Here is a 3,722-nt window from a genome sequence, read left to right as displayed (position 1 = left end):
GGGTTTATTGACTTAACAAGATTATTAATTTTAAAAGGGGGAATAGGGATATTCAAAAAATTATGGAAACAAGATAGGTTGCTTACAGTGAAAATGCAATCATAAAAAAAAAAAATAATAACTGAAGGTTTGAGACATAGTGTCAAAATTATTTCCTCAAACTACAAATCCCTATTTTGATTCCTTGTCAAAAAGCTAATATTTAGGAGAGTCAAAATTTTAATAATCTTGTTAAGTCAATAAACCCCATTTCCCAGTATTTGATGATTACCTATGTAATGAACAATACACACATACACATCCACACACACAGAAAAAAAAATGCTTAAAACTGAAAGGAGACATTTCAGATCATGTACTATACATATACTTTCAAAAAAACTTTCTCAGCATGCTCAGTTAAATCCTATTTCTTTTGAATAAAAGCTTAGAAAATGTTTTGGGAGCAAAGCTAACTGGAGTGCTATTGTTCCAGATGTAATTATTTAGTAAATGAAAATGTTGGGGTTAAAGGTGGGTAGACTTGGGGTGGTGAATGATTTAGCAAGATACTCAGCAAAAAGATTGGCTATATCTGTACTGTTATTATAGATAATGTTGTTGGAATTCTGAGACTGAGATTGGTTGCACATGGATTTAAATATTTTCCAAAAAGTGTCTGGGTCTTTCTTAGAATTATTTATTGAGGTAAGAAGTTGTCCCTGTTTATGATCCATTGCTGATTAATGAGTAATTAATGATTAATTTATGTATTTTGTTCTATTCTTTGTTGATTAGAATTTTGATTTATCTATCACAGAAAAAAAAAAAGACATCTAAGGTGGCATCTTTTGATATGTTGTTGGATCTGAGACATTAATTTCTATGCATTTAAGTTATGAGCTTTTTTCCTAACAGGAACAACAGCTGGAATAGCAGATTGAATAACAAAAGTTAGTTCTAATGTATGTTTATTAATGGTTTCTGATTACTAATATAGCTTCTATATATGTTTTAAAATCACTCGAGTTAGTTTCTGTAAAATCATGGATTGATATATGGGTTGGCTGTTGAAACGTGGTGTTATGGTATAAGTTAAAGGATATTGGGAGATGGCTCCTCCTATGTGTTTGTGGACCTTGAAATTTGATATATGAGAGAATATATTTGGGGTTACTATTGCTAAATCTAGGATATTTTGAGATTCACCAATAAGTTGCTGGTAATGCAAATTACGTTATTATCTTGAACATATTTCTGTAGTATTAGGCCATTTCTATTAATGTTTCTACTAATAAAGTCGGTGTGCTTTGAGTTTAGGTTGCCAATGATAAAGGTATGAAGGTTATAAGTTAAAATATTTCATGCAAATTTGATGTCTGTTTTGACATAGAGCTTACATATATGACTAATAATCTGATAACTGGAAGATTATTTTGATAAATTTTACATAATGCATACAACTGTACTGTCTTGGGAACTACTTATAATGTTTTTTTAAGTGATTGGAAAATACTCCTCTTTTTCTGATGATTATGGTTTATAATCAGGTAAATTAAACCATGAATTTTCATTAAGGAGTGTTTCGTTTATAGAAATAATATCAATATCCTGGTTATTGCAAAGATCAAAAGTTCAAACTTCTTTTGGTGTATGGAAGGAGACATTTCAGATCATATATTGTAGTTTCAAAAAACACAATACCTTTCTCAGTATTCTTAGTTAAGTCCTGTTTCTTTTGAAGAAAGAAAATGTTCTGGGAACAAATAATATCAAACTATATTTATCTTTAAAACACTAAAATATTAGTGAGGAAGGTTCTATAGCCTTTGTAGTATTTAAATTTGTTCATGACAATGATACATTTCCTCACCTCATTTTTCAACCCTCACACACAACGTGAGTGCTTAACTAACCTAGCTATTGGGCCAGTTCCTTAACATTTGCTAATAATCATTACTAGTAGTGAGACACTTTTTAACAACTAACTCAAACTACATTGTTACTATTAAAAAATAGCATTATACTCGGGAAATTCATAATAATTAGAATATTGACAATATGATCCCTATTCTTCAAAATAAAATGGTCAAGGAAGAATTTGGGAAATTTGACTCACACCCTACATGGTGAAAAATTACAATTTTGATTACCTTCTTTTCTCCAGAAGCTGTGTAAGTATCAACCTAAACTTGTTTCCAACAAAACACTATTCCACAATATAACTCAGCCTGTCTTCTCTGCAAATATTTAAATTGGTTACGTTCACCAATGCTACATTCACATACTCTACCTGGTACAGGTGTTTTCTCTTTTAAAATAAGGCCTAACTCAAGTGGAATATTTACTTGTTGCATAACTCCTGTAATAAATTAGTCTGATTAGTTTGTAAGCTGTCTTAGCAGGATACCAATCTCTTATATTGTCATATTGCTAGGCAACAATCCTAAGTTTCAGAATTGTTTATTCCCCACACAACACAAACCAAACCTCGAAAAATTTAAATGTAACTGTAATGTAAGACACAGTGTGACTGTGACACAGAGGAATGACGTTTACACAATAATTAAATAAGCTTAAAAATAAAATACTTGTAAATGTAACTTATTCGCTAAGCTCCTACAACAGACTGCTACTGAATGCAATTTTTGCATTTATATTCATAATACTGTAACAATCTACAAGTAAACCTGCACTGTAGTCTGAAGACTATCACTATGTTACAACAGCGGAAGTCACGTGTCACTGCTGGCGCGTTTGACACTGGTAGCGTGATTTAAATTTCTCGAATGATCATGAATTATTGGGTAAGCCCGAGTTTGTTCGAGTCGTCCTCTTTTTTAGTATATAAGTTTGGCAGAGAAAGCCAACGGAGAATAATAGAGTGTGTGTTTTGTACTCGTCGAGAGGAAGTTATCGAGATTGTGAATCACTGTAATTTATAGTGTGTATTATAAAAGTTGTTAAGTTTAAAGTGACAAGAAACGAATGACTGTGGAATTACTGTGTACTAAAAGTTTGTATCGAGAAATAATAAACTGCTTTAATCAAAAAAGGACTTGTATCCCTGAAGTTCCTCAGAAATAATTTCTACCAGAAATTAACAAAGAAGCAGATACGCAAAAAGTATATTCGGCTAACTAGTACTAGTAGTAGTAGTAGGGCTGATAGGCTTAGCCGTGTAGTTGTAAGTAGAGCTAACTACTAGTTGCACAGAATATTGAATAAGCAGATGTTCAAATCATGATAAATTAATGGTAAGACTTTGTCACCCTCTCAACTAAATATTCAAATTGTTGTTGTTAACAATTTTTAACAGTGCAAATGTAATCCTACTAGTATTATCAATGTGCCATACTACCACTAGTAGTAGCACCAGTACCCAGATAAAATTTAGACACTGGTGAGACTTTTGCAGTACATAGGGAAGTTTCTAATTTTGAGTGTTAATGCTTCTTAATAACAGAACTGGACACCAAGGGATAAAAGTAACAACAATATCATACAAAGAAAAAAAACCACAAACTAATGTGTTTCTAAACAATAACTTCTCTGTTAAAAATACTAATACTAACAATAGTACTACTAGTATATAATGTTGCGTCAGTGAGGTCACGTGACTATTGTCACGCCACCCATTTTCTAGAACTATCCTGTTCCTTCGGGAGTGCTCTAGCATTTGCTAGATTGGGGGTGGGCTGGTATATATAAGATGGTGACAACGTGACGAGACAATTTGTGTA

At 32.0% G+C, this 3,722-nt stretch overlaps 1 protein-coding gene across 4 annotated transcripts in view; it reads right to left on the bottom strand.

Annotated features, from left to right (window-relative positions):
• LOC106469251 (multiple myeloma tumor-associated protein 2 homolog) overlaps nucleotides 1-2,746 on the bottom strand; it is a 25,386-nt gene extending 22,640 nt beyond the window's left edge. Inside the window, exon 1 of one of the 4 annotated variants that reach the window (XM_013929724.2) lies at nucleotides 2,133-2,746. The gene's annotated coding sequence lies outside the window, so the exon portion shown is untranslated. The remainder of the gene's footprint in view (nucleotides 1-2,132) is intronic. The other 3 variants (XM_013929726.2, XM_013929727.2, XM_013929723.2) reach the window with 3 other exon arrangements.
• Nucleotides 2,747-3,722: the final 976 nt, after the last annotated feature.

Source organism: Limulus polyphemus, unplaced genomic scaffold (genome assembly GCF_000517525.1).
Source record: "Limulus polyphemus unplaced genomic scaffold, Limulus_polyphemus-2.1.2 Scaffold3377, whole genome shotgun sequence".
Lineage (NCBI taxonomy): Eukaryota > Metazoa > Arthropoda > Merostomata > Xiphosura > Limulidae > Limulus > Limulus polyphemus.
The sequence above is the reverse complement of the archived record's forward strand: the minus strand, read 5'-3'. Positions and strand labels throughout refer to the sequence as shown.